Source organism: Anastrepha obliqua, chromosome 5 (genome assembly GCF_027943255.1).
Source record: "Anastrepha obliqua isolate idAnaObli1 chromosome 5, idAnaObli1_1.0, whole genome shotgun sequence".
Taxonomy (NCBI): Eukaryota; Metazoa; Arthropoda; class Insecta; order Diptera; family Tephritidae; genus Anastrepha; species Anastrepha obliqua.
The window spans coordinates 68,730,131-68,756,416 of record NC_072896.1 but is presented as its reverse complement, the minus strand read 5'-3'; positions in this window follow the sequence as shown (position 1 = coordinate 68,756,416).

Genomic DNA, 26,286 nt, shown 5'->3' with positions numbered 1-26,286 from the left:
GTTGCTGCGGAAATGTGCGATGTCATGACTACAGGCAAAAATGCACTGTGGCGTATTTTCCATTAGAATTAGCTGAGTTGGCGTTGTCGCTGAAATTGGTTTCTTAAAGTGGTGGAGAAGAAGAAATTTAGCAGTGATTTTAAAGGGTAGCGAGGTTAAAAGTTTAGTTGGATAAGTTGAGAACTTTAGTTGAATATGTTGAATAAAGTTCATTTAGTTTTTAATCGCTGTTAGGATGAATATGGATTAAATATATTTTTGTGAGTTTGCAACTTTTTACATTCAAATTCGACTCGCCTAATTAAAGAGCTTACGCCCTAAAACATTCTTTCCTTTTTCAACATTCCGACTTGAAGTTTTGAGGGCTACTTGCTAACTTAAAACCAAGAGGTTTTGCTGGGTGCTGCGACGCCGAGTGGGAGAAAGTAGAAATTCCCGGCGGCAAAGATGGTATGCCACTTTAACTGTTGTTGAGTTGCTTCAGACTTAAGGTAGTAGTCTGGTAACTTATTTTGAAAATTTCGAATTTCGGTTTTTTACATATTTTGAAAGTGCGATATATTGGTAATATACTGTACAAATTTTAGACCGAAATTAGAAATATTGACGAAATTATAGCACATACATGAGAGCGGCTCGTACTTGCGCGCGGTAAGCCGCTAAAACTTTAAACGCGTTTTTCTCAAAACAACGTTTTTCCGAATGGCCGTCGTGAAAACAAATTTTCTATCTAACGGATTTAGCTGAAATTTAGATATGATTTTCGACACATCAATAGTTCTGGCGGGAAGTAGATTTAATTTATTTCGTCTTTAACTTTCCATTTTTTAGTCCGATTTTCACTTTAAAAAAAGGCACTTTTCTTACGAAATCAGCCATTTTGTTATTTTTTGTCAAAATCAGAACGGCAAGCACACTGATTAATAAGCAATTCGTTTTTTCTGTTTCAGATGGCCACAAGTGACGAAATCACGCCGGCCAGCCATTGTGCCTGTTTTTTTTTTGCCGCTTGCTGCAGTGTACAAAAATAGTATCAAAACATAAAAAAAAAAAAATTTTTTTTGTACACATTCTGATACCTTTAATAACATATCAGAAAATCAAACCGATTGAATTTTATTTCCTCTTCTAAAAAATGTCCCTAACATGGCCTCAAAAAACGTTTAAGTTACCAGACTACTACTACCTTAATCATAATAGTGACCTGGGACCTACCCACAAAAAATTTTTACTGACCGCTCAAAAACTAGTTGCTAAAGGTTGAAACTTACAACGAAGTTAATGGCAACAGGTTTATCTTTTCCCTTATAGTAAGTATAGAAAAATCTTAAAGCCATGCACTTTGAGCAATAAATGTAGAAATAAGTGCTGGCGTATCTGCAATGAGTTCGAGATAAACTGCTTTACGAGTAACTATGTATTTGAAAATTAGCCTGGCAATACAGGCCACAACTCCACTATGTCACACAAAAAAAATTGCTTGTCAAAATCAAAAACAAAACAAATTTCTAAGCTTCTACAAAACCAAATTTGCTAATGCAGGAAAAATATTGTATTAAGAAATATTTTTTTTTCAATTGTACAATTTTGAAAAGTAATTTTTATGTACTTAGGAAAATTTTCAATAATTTATTTGAATTCTAATTTTTGGTTAGCGATCCAATTCCCATGTGAAATTTCTCGCTGATTATGAAAATCAAGTTAATATTTTTTATGGGCAAGTTTTCGATACATGTTTGTGATTTACCGTTATAAAAAAACACAAATTCAAACAAATTTATAATTTCACTTAGCCACGCATATCTTAGGAACCAGTAGGAGAATCTTAAAATTCCCCATAATAAAGGCAGACTATAGTATATATATTTACAATTTTTTTGTTTTGAAAATTACTGTGAAAAAAAATCAAAAATTCACAATTTTGCAGGAAAAAATGTAACTTTGATTCATATGCTTTGTGCTAAAACTCAACTATATTTTCGTAAAAATTTAACGAAAAAGTTTAAAAGGAAATATAATTTGAATATGGCAAATAAAAAAATACTTTATACCTATTTTTGTGAACAAAAGTCACGAAATTTCAAATAATATTGATTTTACATTTTCACAGCAGCGAACAACGTGTAACCGAAAGTTCTTTCGAACCAGTTTCAGTTTTTTTGAATTCGCGGCTACTCTTGATTACTTATAAAGAGGTCGCAAATTGACAAAATGGGTTTATGAAATTAATGTCAAAAAAATTTCTTCTAAGAAAAAAAATTCATCAATTTGAAAAAAACTATTTCTCAAACACCAAATATTCTTTTCGTAGTGTTTATAATCTTTTATCAAAATCCAAGGCGAAACTACACAAAGCGATATTATTTCATCAAAGGATTGGTGCCTGGTTTTTATAGAGACTTTTAGTATTTCCATAACTTCCTCTTACTCTATCAAAAAATCCCAGAAAAATTTTACGACAGCGCGCTGCAGCGCATGAAGCAGTAATTAACGGTGGTTTAAGATGTCTTATTTTCACCCTGTGTCAGCCACCTTGAGCTACTTAATAAATCCGCGATGTTCAGAGTAAATTCTAAAGAAAAAGTACTCAAAGGCATGGAAATTCAAATGGAAAAGTTAGCAGTCAACACTGTTTTTCCGATTCTTTTTTGTATTGACTTAAACATTTTTTCATCAAAAAATTTTATTTAGCAACGTTTTTAACATTTTAATACCACTTTTGTAGACCGATTTATCTTTCGCCTCAAACTAGTCCTCATTTTCAGCGAAATATCTTACTTGTGCGCATTTTTTAGGTCTGCGAACAATCAATAGTCGCTGGGGGCCAAATCCCGCGAATACGGTGGATGTGGGAGCAATTAGAATTGCTTTTGATATATTTACGATGTCAGCTAACTAACGCAACTTCACTTTTCGATCATTCAAAACGAGTTTGTGGATTTTTTGTGGTGCTACCTTATTTGGACGTCCACTGCGTTGTGCATCATTGGAGCGTTGTGCATCATTGGATCATAACACTTTTTTAAGCCATTGATTTACGTGAATGGTATTTTTCCCTATCAAGAAGCAGTGTTAAATTAAAATACGAAATTATTTTCCAATAACTCACGAAGTAATGAATAAAATATTGTATTTTTAGCAAATATATTTTTAAGGTTAGAACTAACTTAAACGAGGGGAATGGAATAAAACTAGTGTCATCTATGTGTTAGGTGCGGGGCCTTTTAGCCCATGTGTTTCAACAGTAAGTTCTTCCATCCAAATTGAATATTTGTTAATAAGTGCTTAAAATATATATCCACAGATGCGAGTACAGCCCGTTGCTGCCCTGACAACATCGAAAAAGCCTATTTTTAAAGAGCTGATATTTATCCAAGTAAGCACTTTGAACTCACTTATTTCTGTGAGAAAACATAACACTCACTCTTAGAGTCTTTTGACCACAGAATCGTAAGTGGGTTGTTATTAATAATTCTGGCCTACAAGGTTTTTAGTGATCTTGGGAGCAATTTAATAATAATAAAATTAATAATAATATTTTAAGTAATCGTTTAAGTAAATTATAGTTTTACTTGCCAATGATTTTTAGAGAAATATTGTATGAGTAACTATATAAATATAAAAAAATGTCTTGAAGTACTCCATTTTTAATAGCTTAGACTTTTCTTGAAATAATATTTTAAGTGAATTATTAGAATCGAACGAGATTTTTAAATACTTTTTTTTATAAATGCTTAAGGTACAATAAAGGAAAACCTTCGAAACACTACAATTTTCTTAAAAATATTCTGGGAAGATTTTATTAAAGATGCCTATGTTTTCGATAACTATTAATTCTTGGTTTGAATCTTTAATAGACTAAATATAACAAAACCAAGCTGTATTCTGTGTTAGAAACCATTGCCCGCGATTAGCGTTTTTAGTAAGAGCGCTTCAATTTTTTTAACTTTTTTGAATAAAATACAAACAGTTTGACTTTTTTAACTAATTTTTTTTTTTATTATCGAGTTTGAACATATACATTTAAGTATGAAATTCGATTTCTTTTGCATGACCATCGCGTGCACGTTTTACGAAGTCCAATCGTTGAACCCAATTTTCGACCACTCTTTTGCATAAATCGGCCGAAATTCCAGCAATTTCGCGTTCAATATTGGCTCTGAGCTCACAAATCGTCGCCGGCTTGTTACTGTAGACCAATGACTTCAGATAACCCCAAAGAAAATAGTCTAGAGGCGTCAAATCACACGAGCGCGGCGGCCATTCGACCGGTCCATTTCTGGAAATAATGCGCTCATCGAACTTACTCTTCAACAAATCAATTGTAGCGTGTGCTGTGTGGCTTGTGACCCCGTCCTGTTGAAACCACATGTCGTCTAAGTCCATACCATTCAATTGCGGCCAAAAATAATCGTTTATCATGTCGCGGTATCGATTTCCATTCACAGTAACGTGGCGATCGTTCTCGTCAACGAAAAATTATGGGCCAATTACGCCGCCGGCATGTAAACCGCACCAAACAGTGATTTTTTCGGGATGCAACGGTGCCTCATGAATCACGTGTGGATTGCTTTCTGCCCAGTAACGCATATTTTGCTTGTTGACAAAGCCATTGAGCCAAAAGTGAGCTTCACCGTAAAATGGCCGTAATGTTCTTAAAGTAGCAGCAACAGAACGATTATTTTCATAAAAAATTTGCACGATTTGCAATCGTTGCTCAAGAGTGTAGCATTCCATGATGAAATGTATACTAATGAAGTTTACAAATGACAAGCGAAAAATAAAAAATATTGCGTTGTTCGCCCTCCCTATCGGAAAAAAGTTGAAGTGCACCTATTGAAAAACGCTGTACTTTGAGTTTGTTAAAAAAGACGAAACGAAAAGAAAAAAATTAGTGCAAAAATTAAATGTATTTCACCGGCCATGGTAATTTTTTACTACCTCTTTAGAAGGGGAATAAACGTATGCCCCAATTTTCCCTACTTCAAAATTGCATCAATTTAATAAGTAGCATTCGTAATCAGTTGTTAGACTTTACACAACCTTTTATTATTGAATCGTGACAATAGCCGACAAAATTGTTGTATTTGTAAAATCGATATCATCTTGTCAAATCATTAAACATGAAATTTAATTTTTCCAAAAAACAGTTTCGTATTTTTATGATATTAATTAAGATTTTGTTGACCATGTAGATATTAGTAAAATTTCTTTAAACAAATCTTTGAATATTGCTGTTATTACCAAATTTCTTTTGCTACCTATATTTTGCTTAGCTACAACCTGTTATGGTACTTTCTCTAGCTGTAATTGAAATTAACTCAGTACGAGTGAATTTGTTGAATATTTATCTGTGTCATGACACAGAGTGTTTGTAGCGGGACTAGAGTCATGTTGCTCTCAATCTCAGAAAATCTAGGTAAGAATCAGCCTTCACCGAACAGATGAGAGTGCAGATAACCAATGACATTGATAATTACTGACTGCTTACCTTTTGTGGTTCAGTTGACAGTTGGCAAGTAATTCCATCTTATTGCAACCAAATGCTGTGGAGATCACGGGTTTGAATCTTGGGCATCAAAAAGTCATTTATGTTCGTCATTCACTGTTACATTGGAGCCAGCCTCATCTTTGAAGAAATATGGGCCGATGATTCCTTCAGCCCATAGACCACACCGAACAGTTGTTTTGAATAGATGTAGTGGCTGTTTTGCAATGACTTCGGGTTGCCCTGCAGCACAAATACGGCAATTTTGCATATTGACATAGCCATTAAAATAAAAGTGGGTCTCATTGCTGAACGGTTGTGTACACCATAAGTTGGCCTGAGCGTGCAATGAACACTTTTCATAGAGCGTCGATTTTCTAATTGAATTGTACGATTTGTAAACGTTTTTAGACGTAAGTCTTTCCATGATGAAATGTCAATGGATGCTAAAAAAAATTATGTATCTAGTCAAAATCCCCTTTCGGGAAAAGTACATCTAATCTGAACACTCTTTACCTTATTACTCAATCGCTTAGTTGAATAGTTGGATTTTGAATGATCCATTGGACTTAAGTGCTGACGCCATTACCAGTGTGAATGGTTTCCCATACAAACAAAGTCATCAATTACTTCAATATTATAAATGTAAACAATGACATCAATGACAGTAATTGTGCCTTGCCGATTCTATGCCAGTATTCACTTGCCACATTTTAACATATTAATTTGTACCAAAATGCAATCAAATTCAAATTGTCAATTCCCAGTTTCAGTCACGCTGAACCTCCCTCCTTCCGAAACTCCTCAAAGTTTTAGTAGCAAATAGCCTTCTTTATTCAGGGTCAGATATGATACATACATATATCCAAACATTATTCTTCACATTTTTTGCTGCCTCTTTTGAAAAACAAATTTTCATTTCAGTAATCTAAAATGTTACTAGGGAGGTTGAATTAGTTTTAAAGGTTTTTTTCGAAGATGTGGGGCTTTATTGTGAAAAAACGGTACAAAATATTTTATTCGAAGTATTGGCCATCGCTAGCTACAACTTTCGCCCATCTTTCGGGCAATTTCCGGATGCCGTTTCTCCAAAATTCTGGCCGCTGCTTGGCTATCCATGACTCAACCCATATTTTGGTAGCCTCGTACGAGGAGAACCGCTGGTCCGCCAAATCGAGACTCATATGCCGGAACAAATGATAATCGGAGGGAGCTATGTCTGGACTATACGGCGGGTGGGGTAACACTTCCCAGCCAAGCGTTCTAAGGTATTTTTTGACAGGTTGAGCAACATGCGACCATCTGTGTGTCACCTTTAAAACTAATTCAACCTCCATAAGTGTATATATGCAATTGGAGTTTCGGATCAAAACTCAAAGCTTTTTTTATGCCTATTGCACAAAATAAAAAAGCAGAATTCGGAAAATATGTTTGATAGACAGGCAATAAATGAATCCGTAATCCCTTGTGATAACAGATATGCAAGGCACGTTGCTTATTCTATACTCAAGCAAGTACACACACACTAATAAAAATTCATTTGCATACAAATAGATACTGGCAGATTTGACATAGTTGCGGCCAATGGAAGTGCACTCGTTCATTCACTCAAATGTTTGTGTAGATGTGTCATTAGAAAATGGAGTTAAATTGTGAAAATTTGCGTATAGAGTGGCAGTGAAACCAAAATAAAAGTAAACTTGAAAGATAATCTAACCCATTAAAAACTAGAGACTTCTTTCTCCACTTTCTCTATGAGTGGTAAAATCTTAAAAATGTACATAATTTGAGTTCAGCTATTTCTACTTTTTTTCGTACTACTTGGGGTCGTACGTCTATGATATTTCCCGCTTCTGAACCAGACAGACAAGCAATAGAGTGCGAAAAGCTAAAACTAAAGTTTTCCATAAATCAAAATGATTTTTTTTTGTTTTTAATTTATTAAATTTTTTATATTCAGTAAAAAAATTATCTAAAAGCAAATTTGGATGATTAGTGTTGAGCCACATTGTATAATACGACCTCCGGTATTTCCTCTCCTCTCTCGCGCACGCCCTAACGTATAGCGCACAAACTTAGAAAGACAACATCCGATGACGCGTCTCTCGGAGTGTTTACGAGAAATATTTTATGGAAGATTTTTGGACTTTTGCACGTTGGTGATGGCGAGTATCGCAGGCAATGGAACGATGAGCTGTATGAGCTTTATGGCGGCATAGACTTAGCGCAGTGACTAAAGATCAAGCGACTTCGTTGGCTGAGTCATGTCCTCCTAATGGACACAAACGCTCCGGCTATGAAAGTATTTGATGCGGTACCAGCTGGTGGTAACAGAGGAAGAGGACGGCCTCTTCTGCGTTGGAAAGTTCAGGTTGAGAAGGACTTGGGTTCATTTGGTGTTTCCAACTGGTGCCGGTTAGCACGATAAAGAGACGACTGGCACGCTTGGTTAAACTCGGCAAAAATCGCGTAAGCGATTATCGCTCCAAACAACAAGAAGGGAAGTTTTTTTTATAGTTTAGAATAACTCGTTAAAGCCCTTCATGAGCAAGTTCTTGAAAAATTACAAAGAAAAAGAACAAATTACTAGAACTAAAAAGTGCAATTCCTAAATATATAGAAATAAAATAATAAAGCTATCATAACTACTTAAGAAAACACCACACCATATGACGGACCTTTGCCATACATCGAGCTGATGTTACGTATACGCCCAGCACTCATCTCTTCTCCATGCATTTCAAATAGAAGTGTGCTATAGTGTGCAAGTAAAAATTTTACAAAAGTACATACAACAAGAACTAGTAACTAGTGTGTTTATATTGAAGAGTTTTTTTCTACCGAATTTAAGAGTTTGAGTCTTTACATTTACGCATTTTGCCAAAGATTTGTACTTAAAACTAAGCAGATTAAAAGATTTCACAATTCCAGTTTCCAGTTGAAGATAAAACTTTAAGTGAATTCACAGGCAATAAATTTTTCTTTCCCTCTGTTTATTTTAGCTTATATATATATGTTGACATATATATATAAGATACCAAAAACCGTTGTGTGGATAAATTTCGCAGCCACTTTTTATTTTCAGTTAACACGAGGAGATTGCCCTCATGAAGCATATTTACCCACTGCACCTCAGTACTGATGGCGGCCGCTGTAGCCGAATGGGTTGATGCGTGACTACCATTCGGAATTCATAGAGAGAACATAGCTTCGAATCTCGGTGAAACACCAAAATTAAGAAAACTATTTTTCTAATAGCGGTCGCCCCTCGGCAGGCAATGGCCAACCTCCGAGTGTATTTCTGCCACGATAAAGCTCCTCATAAAAAATATCTGCCGTTCGCAGTCGGCTTGAAACTGTAGGTCCCTCCATTTGTCGAACAACATCAAGGCGTACACCACAAATACGAGGAGGAGCTCGGCCAAACACCCAAAAAGGGTGTACGTGCCAACCATATATATATATATATAATATATGTAAGCGTGACTGTCGGACGTAAGACGACGAGAACCTTTTAACAATTTAACGTAACGAAATGCAACACAGCGAACTGACGAACACAGGAGTACAAGAACGAACAGAGGACTGAAACGAAGTATGATAGCCTAAGAGTCAGTCGGCAAATTGGCACCAAACATAGCAGACGTTTGAATTTACACCTAATTATATATGTATTTGCGTAAAATTATTTCCCGTGTGAAAATTTGTTACTTATAAAATAAAGAGAAAACGCCTTTCAAATATATACCTGAGTACTTATCGAGTCCAATGCCCTTTTGTTTGCGAATGCACTGAAGTTAGCTAATGGTTTATAATTTCCGGTGAATTTGATGACAGCGTGTCGCAGTTGTACAATACACCCAACCCATAAGGGTGGTGGAAAGTTCATTGATAATTACTAAATCAATTAATTGCGAATTTTTGTACCTTCAAGAGAATAAAAGGGCTTATATGATTTTATAAGTGAGTTTAGTAGTGCATTTTGCACCGAAAGCACGAGAAAATTATCAACAGCACGAGCTGTTTAGGAACGAGTCCGAACGAAGCGAGTGTTAGTTAATGACTGAATATTTCTACTACATGTGTATATCATTTGCCTGCAATATTAGAATAAAATACATTTATTTTATTGAAAACTGTTCCTTAAATTTTATATTTTGCGAACTAAATATCTCACTAGTCAAAATGACCGATTTGGTAGAAATAGGAATATAACAACTGTTGGTAGCTCTAGTGGGAATGTTATAAACTGGTTTATTTAATTTCTGCCATTAACAAAACCACTTTGTTCCAGAGTGAGAATTTTTGGATTGTGGTTGTTGTTGATGATGGTGTTGATGTTGTGATTGCTGGTATTGTTGTTCTTACTATTGTTGTTGGTGGGGTTGTTGTTGTGGTTGATGTTTTGTTGTTGTTGTTGTTGTGGTTGTTGTCGTTGTTGTTATTTTTAGTGTAATTGGCCAGGCATACTACTAAACATATTTGTTATTTTTGCGCAAATTCTGCAGAAAATTCAGCATAGAATTTCATTTAATTATGCAAAAGGTTCAGGAAATCATGGTGGTCGCTTCGAGCTTATGATCAGCACATATTTAAATAAAATATGCTATTGATAGCGTTCTTAGGTATTGTATATATACACCACTCGTTGTATGTTGTTTTGGTCGGTACCACATCAATCCGAATTACAAAATATGATCCGGAATTAAGCTCTCCTCATTTTAAAGCTAAAGGGTGTTTTTTTTAGAGGTTAGGTTTTCAAGATGAAATAAAACGTATATAATTTAATGTTATGGCCAAGAATTTAGCTTTATTATAAAGATAAGGGTTTGCCATTATGTTTTAAAAATGATTTCGGGCAAGTGGCCGCCGCGGCTGGCTCGAATAAATTCCAGCCGAGAGGCCCAATTTTCGACCACTTTTTGCAGCAATTGGGGCCGTATGTCAGCAATAACGCGCCGAATATTCTCTTCCAAGACGTCAATCGTCTCGGGCTTATCTGCGTAGACAAGCGACTTCACATAGCCCCACAAGAAATAGTCCAGCGGTGTTATATTGCACGATCTTGGAGGCCACGCCACAGGTCCACGGCGCGAGATAATGCGCTCACCAAAAGTTTCCTTCAATAAATCGATTGTTGCGTTGGCTGTATGGCATGTAGCGCCGTCTTGTTGGAACCAAAGGTCGTCCACATCAACATCGTCCAATTCAGGCACGAAAAAGTCATTAATCATGGCTCTATAGCGCTCTCCATTGACTGTAACATTATGGCCGGCTTCATTTTTAAAGAAATATGGACCAATGATTCCCTCTGCCCATAGAGCACACCAAACAGTGACTTTTTGGGGATGTAACGGCGTCTCAGCAATGGCTTGTGGATTATGTTCACTCCAAATGCGACAATTTTGCTTATTGACATACCCATTCAACCAAAAGTGAACTTCATCGCTGAACAAAATTTTCTTCGATGCGTCGCGCGAACCGAACCCTTATTTTCGTAATAAATTTGCACGATTTGCAAACGTTGTTCAGGTGTAAATCTATTCATTATGAAATGGCAAACCAAACTGAGCATAAATCAAGTGACAGCTGTCAAAAAGACCATCTACGAAAAAAGTAGTGCCAACTTGAAAACCTAACCTCTAGAAAAAACACCCTTTAGAACTCTGTTTCTACAATACATTAAAATACATTTTAGTTGGCCATGACGGAGTTCAGGGGACAGATACCTGTAAACGGTCATATTTTCCATGATTTTCATTAAAACTATAATATTTAAAATGAAGAAGTCAATATATTTTTTCAAAATTGGCATACAGTATATTTATACATTAAAATAATATACATTTTTTTTTTTTATTTTAATCATTTAAAATGGCAGATGTACACTCAATTCTTCCAGGAAGGTCGCAGCGGGTCTTCTCAATCGGCGGGCATTGTCGCATCGCAACCAGTGAACTGAATGAAAAGACCAAAAATTTTTTTGTTTATTAATGTCATAATTTCTATATGAATTAAAAAAATGGAAAAAAAAAATTCGCGGGGCGAATTTTCCAACGATTTTTGCTTCGAAAAAAATTATTTTAACGAAAAATTTTCGAAAACTTGTACATTCACAAAGAAATCAATATTATAGAAAAGATGTGTGCAAAATTTCAGGGAGATCGGTCAATAACTTTTCGAGTTATCGTGTATGACAATTCGTAAAGAAAAAGTTTTGAGAAAATTTTTTTTTTTCGAAATTTAACTTAGCATAGGGTTTGTTTTGAAACACAATTTTAATCTTTAAAACCTTTTTTTTTAACTTCTCTATGACTACGGGTCATTGTCGCTAAAGTGATTTTAATATTATTTGCAGTATAGTTTCGCTCTGCCCCGATGTAAACGTACATTCAAGAGCATATCGCTATTGCCATAAGACAACTATATTTCCACACGATTTCAATTTAAATTATAAATAGATTATGTGTTAAAGGCTTGATGATGATTTTGCCTATTTAGGTCTACATATCCAACGCATGCATATTATATCTGTATGTACATATATGTCAACAACAGAAATATTGAATTAAATGTTGCGAATACGTCATGTAGAGTGGTGAGTAGTTAAAAAATATAGTAGGCCTACAAATGCCATGAAAAGCAGCAATAAAAATAATTGCAGCGGCGACAAAGAAGAATAACAAACCAACTACTATAGGTTAGTTATATTGTACGTAGGCAAGCCACTGGAAGGGAGCATGATGCTATGCCATTCAGTGCACAACAGTTCCATACAACAGTGCTTGATATAAGTACTTGTATGTATATGAATGCAAGTGTAAGCGCTTTTAGTTTTGAAACAAAAGCGAAAACATTTGTTTGCTTTCGCGTTCATTGTTTGCAGATTGCAATTGTTATACAATATTTACAAATGTAATTGTGTAAATGCGTTAATTGCCACATGCATACGGGAGTGTGTCTCTATGAGTGTGTGCAAATGAGTATTTGTGCATAAATATATATACATTGCAAATATATCTTTAATTGGCGGGTATATCCTTTGTTTGGGTGTTTTTTCCAAGCTTATACTATTTCGACTTATAGAGTGGGTATTGATGTTGCCCAAAATGGGAAATATCTGACGTTTTATGACACTTTCGGAAGCAGAGGGTGTTTATGTGAAGGGTTTTTGTTATAGTTTGCCAAGGGATATTCGCTCCTCGAAAAAACTATTTCACCGCCTACATAGGACAGCCAGGTTGCTTGTCAAAAGCAATACACTCCCATGGTGATAACTGCTTTTGATTTCCATCTCATAACTAAGCTGTTTAAACCACTTAGATCTTTTTAAGACGATAACTAGTCCCTCAAGTGAGACATTCTGCTAATTTCCAAGGCCTTCGAAGAAATAATCGCCAAGATATTTGGCGCGGCTTCTTTGAAGTGCAGGACATTCGCACAGAAGGTGTTGTACCGACTCAATTCTTTCTTAATCTCCACACCTCCTGAAGAGGTCAGTGTGAGGTGCACCCATTCTACTGGCTAGCGTGCCAATAGTGGCGTGACCCGTTAAAATACCTGGTAATTGATCTGTTGAATCCAAGCAGGCATTTTGTCCTTTTAAGATTCAATTCTGGCCAGAGCGCTTTGGAGACCCTACAGTTAGTAGTCAGATATCACTTTCTAATGGTTTCTGCGATTTCGCTCAAGTCAATCGCAATATACATATATAAATAAATGTAAATTTACTCATCCACTCTTTCATTTCCCTCCACTCGAGAGTGGCCGGGAACTCAACAAAGTGTTGTTGTGTTGTTGGAGCGAGAGGGACCTCCTACATTCCTTAAGACACCTTGAATTGATGTGTTGAGGCCAGTGCCTTAATCGCTACTTGACTGTCAACAGATATGGTAAGGTTTGCTGGATGTAAGCCCAACAGTCATCGTTTTTGCCGCTTGGTCTATAGCGTAGAAGAAGACGCTGCACCAGTCTGGGAGTCTAAACGAGCAATTTAAAGATAATTGTTCTGAGTAAACTGATCCAGTGCCATTGTCCATCTTTGAGCTGTCAGTATAAATATGGTGATCACTATTGTCTGATATGACTCTGGTCTGTCAATCCTTTCCTTGGTATTTGTATTTTATAGACTGTTTTCGGTACGTGATGCATTACCGTGCGGGTTTTCTTTTAGCATTCCTGTTGCTTTAATCCTGGAAGCAGATTTGGCCGCTATCCCTTTTTAACATATATATCAATGGGTGGAATATGCAGGAATACTTCCAGCGCCGTCTGAGACGTTCATCGGAGCGCATCTATTATTCCTACACAAACTAATTGTAGACTTTTATGAGGTTCTTTAGGTAGGTTTGTGTCTGCACCGCCTCCCACCAAACGAAAACTCCATAAGTCAAAATGGATCTGATGATCATATTGTACCCCATTTTTTGCCACATATCCTCTTACAAATAAAGTGGGAATTACAAGTTTGAGTCCAAAATTACGCCAAGATACTTGGCTTCGCTCGATAAGGTTAGTGTTACTCCATCTATGGACGGTAACTGAAAACTCGGTATCTTATATCTTCTAGAACTAGTTCAGTCTGGGCTGGGTTAACCATTAGAAGACAAACCACTTATAATTCATGCAAAAATTTACTAGGCTGCGACGGGTGACTATACTCGTACCCTGTTCGAGTTTTGAAATTTTAATCTCTGGTAGATGTTTGCATATCAGAATGTGAAATGCGTTACTTTAATCTCCACAACGAAAACTAATTGTTTATTTTTTTTTGTTATTGTTTCTGTTGCGTGACTTCTTGAGTGCTTCTTGTTCACTAGTACTGCAATGGAAAAGTAAATTTCAAACAAAGTACAGTAATTGATTATTCCATTAAACTTTATAAATCTCTTACAGCAAGACGCATAATGCTTCAAAAAAGATAAGCTGGTGATTTCTTATAGCGTCTAGAAATTAATTATCGATGCTTAAGTAAAGATGCTTAGTGATGGTTAAAGACCTGGTTATCCACTGGGTCTGCCTAGGTCGTCTATGAAAATCAGTGTGAGGGAATTAGGAATTACTCAGACAAATTGGTTTCTAAGAGCTTCATGAGATCAATTCAAGATCTAAGCCACATAAACGGGAAAATATGTTGTGAGTGATTTAAAAAAAGGAGCAAGTTATGAATTTCATTGCAACATTCATAACTTGCTTCTTTTCTATTCCTAATTATTATTATCCCACCATAATGCAGTGGTACCCCTAGTGTGCTCTATTATGCTTGCCCACAAACTCAAAATTAAGGGCTTTTGATAAATCCCTTGACTTTAACTACTCACGTAACTACATTTGGTGATGAAAATAAAGCGTCATGAACAGAGAAAACTTTTTTGATAACGTTGAAAGGAATTCAAATTTGTGGAACAAAGCAAGCAGAAGATGAGTACGTAAAACGTACTTGCTTATTTCTGTTCTTTTTAAAAATTGTGTTTTTCTTTAGGAGTGGGTAGTATAGTTACTAACACATTGTATAGTCTTAACAATTAGTACAGTAGAAAGATGGGTTCATATAATATATTTAAACGTGGTTGTACAAACCTTCAAGACCATCCACGTCAAAAACGTCCAAAAACAATAACGACAATAGAAAACATACAGGTTATCGTATTGGAAAATCGTCGAGTCACTGAAAGAGATTCAAGGGGGTGGTAGGGTTTAGCGCTAAAAAAAAACACTTTGTTTTTGAATTTTTTACAGAAATATGGCTTAAGATACTTTAATAAAATCAGTTGCATGTTATTGTATGCATTAATAAAATTTTTTTTTTTCATTTTTGTAGTTTTGGTGGCAAAAAAACCTAAAACGAGCATTTTTGGCGAAAAATTTCGCCATATTTGTAAGTGAAAAACAACCTTAAAAAAAAAAAATAAAAAAAAACAGTGGCGGGGGGAGGTATTTTTGATTTAGAAAACGTGTGCCAAATTTGAAAAGAATCGGTTGAATAGTTTCGGAGTTGTGATTGGCACCGACTTTTAAGAAGTCGTTTCGGGAAAAACGCGTTTGAAAAAATGACTCTGAAAAATTATCGATGCTCCGCATTCGAGGTAGAGTGCCTACAAAGGCTATAACTTTGAGAGTTCTGCTCCGATCCACTTAAAATTTTGACACAACATTCTTGAAATGATTTACTATAAGATGAGTGAAGAAAAAAAATTTTGATTTTGTGACCCTAAACCTAAATTAATTCGTAAAAAGTATTTATAACATTTGCTTATGGTTTTTCGGGTGTAAGGAGAGTTCATTGGCGATGTGACAAATCGTATTCCAAGCCTGTATTTCACATAACTCTTCGTCCCGCTTGCGCTGTGGCTCATTACCGCCTGCACATTACTATGTAGATATAATTCATATTAACGACATTTTACCAAATCAACGCATCGGAAGAAATAATGGAATGGGCACTGCCTTAAACAATCATGAATAACTTTTTTAAATCGAAACGCGTAAATTTATAACATTTCACTGTCAAATTTTGAAAACTCCGAAAGTACAAATTTTATTCTATTACGTTTACTTTTTCTTTTTCAAATTCTTTAAAGCTAACACACAAAAGACATTTTAACTTTTAATACTACAGCAAAAAGCACAACAAATGCATTTGATTTTGGAAAAGTCTTAAATCCTGAAAATTGTTTTTCTCTACATATTCATAGCGAATATGAATTTACACTATGAATGAGAAGCTGCTGACATGGCGTAAATTCTGTAAATCACAAAAATTCTTTTGCCACACTTGTATGCATTCCAAACTAAATCATTTGCTCTTTTCATTTTTTTATTTTTTGCTTTCTTTTAACAATTTTTATGCTTTCCACGCTGCACTACATTTTTTGGGTCACTTGAGATTGAATAGCGCAGCAACATCCAAATGTCGGCTGTTTTCAACTGTCACATGGACACGTTCCACTGCGCCGAGCTGTCAAATATTTATAACAGAAACAAAACACATTAAGGAGAGTGTGGCAAGCATCAGCAACAAATCAGCATGTTATCATTTTTCACTTGTCAAAGTGCACAAAATGTCCTAAAGCCGGCAAAGTAAAGGACTGAGGGTGGTTGGTGATGAAGTAGGAAGCATAGTGGCAAGAGTATTGCGAATGGCGCGCATATGCACATATACATGCATACATAAAATCAGTCAATGCAGTGAGTTGATGCACAGCTCTAATATGGTGGTTAAACTTAAGCTGTTGGCCCTGTAGAAAAATCAATTAGTCCAGTACCAGTGATTACTTCAAAATGTAGTGCGATAAATAACTATAGCACAGGGACTTATTCACAACTTTTTTGTTTCTTGTTTAATTTTCATAATTTGCTTATGAAAATATGTTTCCTTTCCCTACAAAAACAATGGAAATCCATACAAAAAAATTCATCGAGGGTTTAACCTTTTTAATAAGAATTTGCAGAAAAATTTCGAGTATGCAGTGAAATAGCACATTAATTTCTGGTTTTACAAAGTGAAAGCTTTCAGTAGTTAAAACATCGCTTTGATTTTTGAAGATTTTTTTTGTTATCGGTAGGAACTCGACACTGAGTATGTGCTAGCTCAAAATATGTGGAAGCAGTTGTAAATTCTGCATTATTCTTTTAGAGAAAAAATATGAAACGAATTCTAAAGAGTCTAAATTCCTTTGGGTCATAATTCCCTACGTACAGAATTCTGTAAAAACGAAATGTAAAACTATTATACTAGGTAGATAAGGTTTGTATGCAATTGTATTTTTGGCCATAACTCCATATTTTTATTAAAGAAAAAATGTTTTGAATAAAAAATTAGTATTTATTAAAATCTCAAACAAAAGTGAAAACTATTTGCAATTCAACAATATGAATAAAATAAATAACGTTAAGTAAAATAAAACAGAAATATGTTTATTTGTATTGATTTTAAAGAAAATTTATAATTTCGAGATCATTATTTTTTCCATCATGGGCTAGCGACAAATCTTGCAATATTGCTATCGAAATAGCTCATAATCAAAAACTGAAGCATTATATTATCGGTCAGTCCATAAGTTCGTGCGTATATTACCCATAATTTCACTTTTGTACGATGTTTACATACAAAAAATTATTCGCGGAATATAAATAAAATGGAATCTTCGAACGTGTATAAGAGGCATATTTTGTATTTTTTTATAAGAGTGGTAAAAATGCAACAACTGCTGCTACAGAAATAAACATTGTTCACGGAGAGGATACCGTGAGTGTTAGTACTGCGCAAAAGGGGTTTTCAAAATTCAGAAGTGGTAACTGCGGACTGAAGTCTTTAACTCCGACGCCTTGCTCGAACTCGTGGAAGCTGAGCCAAATTTGACAGTCGATATGATAGCTCAGAGGTTCATTGTATGCAACAGTTCACAGGCACTTGGTTCAGTTGGGAAAGGTTTCAAAGCTGGGAAAATGGGTTCCGCACAGACTTTCCGTCGCCAACCTTCAGCAGAGAGTGAATGTGTTCTCAGCTGCTGCAACGGCTTTAAAATGAAAGTTTTTTGAACCGTATTGTCCCTGGTGATGAAGAATGGGTCCTTTACAATAATCCTGGTTGCAAACGCTAATGGTTAGATAAAGATGAAACACCAGAACCGACCCCCAGAAATGGCCTTCACCCCAAGAAGATTCTCCTGTCTATTTGGTGGGATATGGCCGGTATTGTTTGTTATGAACTTCTGGAACCAAGCCAGACGATAATTGCTGATTATTATTCCCATCATCTATCAAACCTGAATGAGGCACTTAAAAAAATCGACCGTCTTTAGTGAATATACACAAAGTTTTGTTTCACCACGACAATGCAAGACCTCATACCGCAAGGCAAACATTAGGCAAGCTGAACGAGCTCGGATGTGAGCTAATGCCGCATCCACCATTCTCTCCGGATATTGCACCTTGTGATTATTACCTTTTCCGTGGACTTCAATCCCATATGAGTAACAGGAACTAGTCCTCAAAAGAAGCTATAAAATGGTACATCGAAGCGAATGTTGACTCCAATGACAAAAAATTTCTTGAGCAGGGCATTAAAAATTTGCTTAAACGTTGAGAAGACATTGTAAACAATGAAGAAAAATATATTATTGATTAATAAATACTTTAAACATCTTTTTTATTAATTTTAAAACCACCTTTAAAAAACGCACGAACTTATGGGATGACCTGATAGTTATCAAAATATAATACGTAATGGCAAAACTATATCAAACTCCCACTTCAGATAGTGTTATTTGAGATGAACTATCAGAAGGAACTTATAAAAAGTGCTAAAATACTTTGTAAAAAAATTAAATGTTAGGCCATGTACTTATTTAGTAAGATAGAAACAGAAAGAAAAGAGTGGTTTAAGAAAAAAAATTTAAACAAAGTTCTGATATGCCGGCAGCACCACAATTTAATATGCAATTGGCGAAATCGTACTAGTGGTGAATCAGAAATTGTTTCCAGTTATCAATGGTTTTCCTGCAGGGCCTGTTTAGCAACACACACACGCCTTAAGTTCAAGCCCACTGGTTTATGCGAAGACATCAATGTGGATATTATGTGAATACACATGGTACACACACATACCATGGTATGATTCTTACGAACACGCAAAGTTCATTCATTTAAACAGCGCAAACAACAACGCTGTTTGGCCAAACTGAACGTGAAAACCAGTGTTTGGCATTATGCGCTCGCCTCACAGGCTAGCGTTGCAGTTTCGTTATTCCATTACTGTTGTTCTGTTATTCTCGCCTTTTTCCTTCTACGTGGGTGGCTACCTAAGTTTTGAGATATGGCTACGTCTGTCGAAAGTGGCACTGTTATCGTAAAGTTTGACATTTTTATTGGTAATCGCGGGCAGCAGGTTTTTCTCATAGTGTAACAATACAAAGTGTGCCTGGCAGCATTCGTTTAGCAGGTATTCATTTTCAGTACGCGGACTTGGCAGACAATTTTTCATGCTGCTCTGTATTTACTTAGTACTTATGATATTTTGAGATTTAAAATTAAACGATAGGTTTGAAGTGCGCTAAAAGGCGAATTTCGTGAAGGTCGTTCAAAATCAGTTATTGTCATGATATCAATGTCAAAATTATTCTAATGACAGTTCAATATATTGTTTATAAGCCATCAAAAGCATTTGCGTCTCAGTTTTGTTGAATTTTTTTGTTCTGTGATGGAATTCATACGTAATAGTGTGATTGCGTTATATTTGGCTGGAAAATCACAACCAGCCATTGTTCGTGAGCTCAGTCACCTCAAAATGAATAAAATGAAATGGTTCGGAAAGTGAAGGCTCGACTTGAACGAAATCCATGTCGAAGTGGAAGAAAAATGGCCAAAGAACTGAAAATATCGCAAGACAGCATTCGACGCATATTGAAAAATGAGCTCAAGGTCAAGGCTTACAAGTTCCAAAAAGCACACGATCTATCACCCCAGCAAAAAAAAGTTCGGTGCGAAAGAGCGCTTGCACGAACGTGGCGAATTTCCTAACATTGTGTTTTCTGATGAGAACAATATCCCAATTGAGCAGTTCATAAACACTCAAAACGATCGTGTTTACTTGACCGAACGCTCATACGAGAATTTGAGCCTACATATGGCCACTCGAAGCAATTTCCCATCGCAAGTAATGGTTTGGGTTGCAGTGACCGCTGATGGACGCTCTCCAATCGATTTTATCGAGTCTGGTGTCAAAGTGAATGCGACTTATTATCAGGAAAATGTTTTAGAAGCTGCTTTAGAGCCGTGGACACGCAAACATTTCGGTCGTAGACCATGGACGTTCATGTTCCACACTTCATTTTGTCCACACAATGGCTTTCGAATGCGCCAGACGCAAATCCGATGGACTATTCCATCTGATCCATTTTGGAGAGCAAGGTGAAGACTAAAAAGTATGCCAGTATGGATGCGCTGAAAAAAGCGATTATACGAGAATGGGCCAAAATACCTCAAGACCACATTCGTGCAGCATGCAACTAATTTTTTTACCGTTTGAAGGCTATAGTCAAGGCAAAAGGTGGGCATATCGAGCTAAAGTGAATAAAGGTATGTTAAAATTGTTATCATTTTAGAATAATTTTGACTTTAAAATCAATAAAAACTAATTTCGTACAAAAAAGTTATGGTGTTTTGAATAGGTAATAGGGAGACTGAGGCTGGATTGGTGAACACGAATAATTCGGTCAAAAAATTTGTTCTCGTTGGTTGCCGCAGAAGTTGAAAATCAGCCGAAAAAGGGATCGTGTGGAATGATGCAAAAAATGTTCATAGGTAATATTTACATAAACAATAAATCCATTTTTGATAATAAATATTTATTTTTACTGAAATCAATGAAATAAAAAGCATTGTGAATGCTTAAAATGGTTAGCTAGAGTTTTACGAGCCTTAGTTTAGCTGCCAGAGCATGACAACTCTATTAACTTTAAAAAAAGCAGAAGAAGGGAAATTTAGAATTGTTTGCTGACCACCAAAAGCATGCCCAAAAACTCACTCTGCTGAAGTAAATAGAACAAAGGCCGTTTTGCTTATAAAAGAACTCAAATTCAAAGCGATTTTTTAGCCGCTTACAACAGGTACTTTATAATACTAAAATTCAATGCATGTTCAAAATTTTTCATAAAATTTACATTAAAAAGATTAAAATTTAGTGGAAAATTTATTGAATTCTTTTTAATTTTGCATAAAGTTTGGTAGTTTGAAAGGCTGGTTTATATGGATTTGGTGAAAAAATTAAAAATATTAAAAAAATGAAGCAATTTGAACTCGAAAAATACGATAAACAATGTACTCTCTCCTAACGTACACCTCTCTTAAATGGACACCACCCATAAGCGGGCACTTTTTTCAGTACTAAAAAATTCTTAAGGGTTATTGAAATTTTTTCCCTCTTGAGTAGACAACCCACTCATAACAAGTGAAAAATGCTACTGGTGGAAAAATGGATAGGCTCACGATTTTACACTACATAAATATGTCTGAAGAAAAAGAAAGCCTTTTTGTTCTTGGGAAATCTGCAAGGCCTTGGACATTTCACAACATAAATTTGAACAGTTACCCGTTACGTGGGTATCAAACAAAAGGCTTGGATGACATCTGATTTGATAACAGATTTTCTCGTGCAGTTTGACAGAAAAATGCCATGCATTTTGTCAGCCCTTTCACCAAGGCGTTATAAAAAACATTAAGGGCATCTATAAATCGTTATTTTTAAAACATATTTTGTTTCAAATGGAAGAGACAAGTTCTGCTACGAAGTTATCAAAATCAATTAATTTACTAGATATTGTATATTTCATACACAATTGTTTCATTAAAGCTAGGTTTGAGAAAACTGATAAGCCCAATAGCAATAGCGATTGGACCGCAGAAGACGAGCTTCCGCTATCAGCACTTGCTCAATTCTCCAACGTTATTAATCGAGTTCAGAACGAAATCCAAGTTGACATGGAAGACTATCTTAATTTAGGCGAAGAAATATTCATTAATGATGAAGCTTTGGAAAATATCAATACTGAAGTGTTAACTATTTCCCATGAATCGTTGGCCATCTTGTCTGAAGATGAAATACAATAGAAAATGAGATTGACGACAAGTTAAGTTCCTATAGGAGGTTTACTTAGCTATAAGAAAACTTAAAGCTTGTTCTCTAAACCTCACGACCTTAAGGGTGTTGAACTGGAAATGGCGTGGGCAAAATAATAATTGGAGCTCTTTATTGGGTGTTTGGTGGAGCTCCTCCTCCTATTTGTGGTGCGTGTGATATTATTTCACAAAGGTAGGTACCTACAGTCCGAACGGGAGATAAATTTCTGTGTGGAGCTTTTTCATGGCAGAAATGCACACGCCTGCCAGTGAAAAACTGTTATTAAAACACCTTTTCTCTATCATTTGATGTTTCATGTTTAGGGTCTCAAATCCGGACACTAACGAATGGCATACCAGGTATTAGAAACTCTTAAGCTCCTAAAATACGTGAATTAATATATCAAACATCTTAACATATACGCCAACTGGCCTGTGCTAATTTAGATTAGATAACGCATTAGATAATTCATAATTTGACAATCGTGTGTTGATCTTCAGGGGTAATATTTTGAAAAAAACAGTACTAATTTTTTATTCAATTATTATAATTTTTTCTTTTCTCTTTTTTTTTTAATAATTAATTGTGCGTAAATCAGTGTTTGTGTGTAACCCTCCTATATAGCAGGAATTGTTGTCCTCGATCAATTATTTCTTCTTTTTGATCCTGTCACTTTTAGCTGGTTTGCTACAATGCCATACTGTTGTACAAACATTGTTTTTGTTTTTTTGTTGTTGTTGTACGTTTGTAATTGCGTTTACTGCTGCTGTTTCTGAGACGGCTTCAGCATTCGCATTAAATTGTCATTTGCATACTCGGCGAATTTCCAGCTTAACACGTAATTGTGTGTCCTCATGCCTAGTGGAGTGTATGAGGTCGTGTCTATGTACGCATGTGTGCGGAATAGCGTGCAGATATATTTTTTGCTGTTTTTGTTATTTGTACGGAAATCTGCATTTATTCTCAATGTGTATGTGTGTGCTTGTTTGGCTGCATGTGTCCGTGATTGTTTTATAAGCCCCTAAGTAACCTCTGGTCTAGTTTTGTCGAGGCTAACAACGACACAGTAAAAAATATCCTCAAAATGCTATGGTATATTTGATAAGGAATGATAAGACGTATGCAATTTGATTTTAACACTGAATGCCTTACTTTTGCTAAATTGAAAGTGTCAACTGCTGGGATATTTGGAAATGCTTCTGACTTAGCCTATTTAGAGGTAGTATCCACTCTTTGTTAGTAATTTCATTCCATTTTCGTTTTAACCTTATTGATCAATTTTGCTTATATGTATCTATATAATTTGCAATTGTAAATAAAAATACATTTGAAATTGAAATATTGAAAAATTAAAATTAATTTGGGAACAAAAAAAATAAAGGCATTTTACATATCACACAGCTTAGCACAGGGTCAAAAGCCCCCTCTAGTAAAAATATGTACTAATATAGTGTAGTGGATTATGAAATAATGGTAAGAATATATTTCTTGTAAATGCGAAATGAATTTATATCTGATCACTTTTAATAAAATCAAAAAAATATTGGATGAAATAAAAGCAATAAATAATTCAGGCCTGAAGAAAGGCTTTCACTTCAATATGCCGAAAGGCATGACAAGGTGAAAGACGGCACAACATCAACAGGTCATATAATGTAAAAGTCATGAAAAAGGCTTTGGAAGCGATTTAATGAGATACCTTAACCAACCCGCTGTATTCAGGAGACATTAGACCATCTGACTACAACTTATTCCATCAGTGACCTCAAAAGACAATAATTTGTCTCAATATGGAGCAGTTTGCTGCTTGAACTTTTTTCTATCTCTTGGAGCTAACGATGGGCAATACTTTGAATAAATCACAATGTTCCAATTTTTCTGAATAAAACTTCAAAGCTACAAAAGCGACCCTTCTAAACCTGTTTGTTTACCCAATTTGTCCGTATAGTTGAAGGATTTATTGATTCTTTGCCAGGATTCCAATATTGCTCTAGACAGGAATGATCCACAAGACTTTAGGGATAGTATTTCTAGAGATTTTTAAGGTCAATTGAAAAACATTTCTCACAAATTTTGAAAATTCCTCACATATAGATCTTTGTTGAGATCAATGGCGAGTATGTAATAAAATAAACTTTTTTTTTTTTGTTTAAATAAAATTGTATTTTTCACTTCAAAAAACTCAAGTATTTTACGCCGTGTATGTATAAGTAATTGCAGCATTTATGTATGCAAGTATCTAAATGCATCATACTTTTTTTTAAACCAAGTTGCAGGTCATGGCGTATGCAATTAAAGTAGCTGTAGTAGTTGGAAATGACGAAAATGCAATTAATTAAATGGCTGTGAATGAGAGCAAAAATTCATATGCACTGATGTAAATTAAATAAAATGCCCAAAACACATGCAAATATTCAAAATTGGTGAAGGCCGTTGAAACATAAATATTTACAAATACAAAATAGGAAATTAGAAAAACTGAATGTTATCTAGCTTACATTATTCAATTGTTCAAATCAAAGTGCACAGCAATAGGTACGAGTGGCGAAAGCAATCCCAATTCAAAGTTTGGATTTTTTTATCTTGTCGTACATTAAGAAATTAGTATATATTGTAGAATATAGTATAAACTACTATACAAGGTGGCGCAAAAGTAACCTTGCGATGTTTTTTGGCTGTAATTTAAAAAAAAAATTAAAAACTTTGATTCTTCTTTTGGATTATTTTTATTTGGTCTTTTAATTTTTTTTACATCATGTTGAGAATATGATGTCATGTAAATGGCCGCCGCCACAGTTGATTGCCATTTGAGCCCTTTTTGTGGCATTTTCCACCACTTTGGCCAAAACTTCCGGCGATAGGTCCTCACATTCTTGACGGATATTGTCTTAAAGAGTTGCAAGAGTCTGAGGCTTGTTGGCATAAGCCCGTGACTTCAAAAAGCCCCACAAAAAGAAGTCTGGAGCGGTCAAATCAGGCGATCTTACTGGCCAGGGCAAATCGCCAAAACGGGAGATTAGGCGCCCGGGAAATGCATCCTTCAGCATATCAGTTGTGGCACATGCAGTGTGTGCCGTTGCACCGTCCTGCTGGATCCACATGTTTTCCAATCCCAATTCATCAAGTTGCGGCAAAAAAAACTCGTTGATCATTGCTCTGTAGCGCTCACCATTCACAGTAACCGTTTGGCCCGCGACGTCTTCGAAGAAAAACGGTCCGATGACTTCTCCAGCGAAAACAGCACACCATACAGTGACTTTGAGCGGGTGTAATGGCTCTTCGTGGGTTACACGCGGATTTTCAGTGCCCCAGAAGCGTAAATTTATTTTACGTACCCGCTAAGATGGAAATGGGCCTCATCACTCATGATTATTTTTGATGAAAAATCATCTTCCTCTTGGTGGTGATTAAGGATGGCTTGAGCGTATGTTAGACGCGATTGGCGGTCAGCAGCTAACAGCTGATGCACCGTCTGGACTTTGTACGGAAACATCTTCAAATCTTGTACCAAAATTCGCTGTAAAGACCGTCGACTGATACCTATTTGCATATCACGTCGTCTGGTCGATGTCGACGGCACTTCCATGACATCCTCGGCTACAGCAGCAATATTCTCGGCAGAACGCCTACTCCGGGGTCTGCCACGCCTGGCAGCATCTCGTGTTGTGCCAGTCTCTTCGAGGCGAGCGACTAAACGTCGCAGTGTGTCACCAGCAGGCGTTGGACGGCGAGGAAATTATAGGTCAAATAAATAGTCAGCAATATTCCGCGTTCTGGAGCAGTGTAGCGTAACATTGTTTATTAACGTGTATTTCGCATGTGTTTACTACACAAATGTCAAAACAGAACTGGCATTAGGGGCCAATCGCAAAATTTATAGCATTTTCTGTTAGGAGGATTACTTTAGCGCCACCTGTTATAAGCCAACATAATTGCGTGCATGATCAAATAACAAAACACTAGCAAGCCACACCCCACACGCGCAACTGAAAAGTTGGCAAAATAGCAGAACAGCAAAATACTCAAAATTCACGTGGACAATGGAATTTACCTTAAGTTTTAGAGCAAAAAGACTGGCTATGCCGCAAGCTTTTTTAGAAACCAAACGCTCAACCATTTAGTTTAACATATAAATGGGCTTTGAAAAGTGTGGCCAGATGTCTGATCCCCAGACGGTACC